Genomic DNA, 439 nt, shown 5'->3' with positions numbered 1-439 from the left:
CCCAGCACCCCAGAGCTGTGTGTCTGGGGGACCGGGGGCATCCGAGCTGCAAAACTTGCCCCCCTGGCTGGCTCCGGGGGTATTTCCCATTTGCCCTTGTCATGCAGGGTGGGAAGTTCCCCCTTGGGAACCCTGCCAGCCCAGGGGTGCTCGACCCTTCCCTCAGCAGGACCTAGAGCTTGGTGACCCTGGGCTCTGTGGTGTTGGGACCATCCTCCTGCCCTGGGGGCAGGAGAACACGGCAACTACCCCTCCCCCAGCAGAGTCCAGACTGTGTCTGTCTGTCCATCCTTTGGCAGCACCCCCAGAGTGGCTTTTTTTTTTTTCTCAAACTCATGTTGGGGACCTCCCAGGATCACTCCAAAGTGGGGTTGGGCAGGAGGTGTTTGAGGTGAGCTGTGGCGGAGGGGTCACAGCTGGCACCCACAGCCCCAGCCCC

The sequence above is a fragment of the Chaetura pelagica genome, unplaced genomic scaffold, assembly GCF_000747805.2.
Source record: "Chaetura pelagica isolate M959 unplaced genomic scaffold, ChaPel_1.0 scaffold408, whole genome shotgun sequence".
Taxonomy (NCBI): Eukaryota; Metazoa; Chordata; class Aves; order Apodiformes; family Apodidae; genus Chaetura; species Chaetura pelagica.
Note: the sequence above shows the minus strand (reverse complement) of the source record.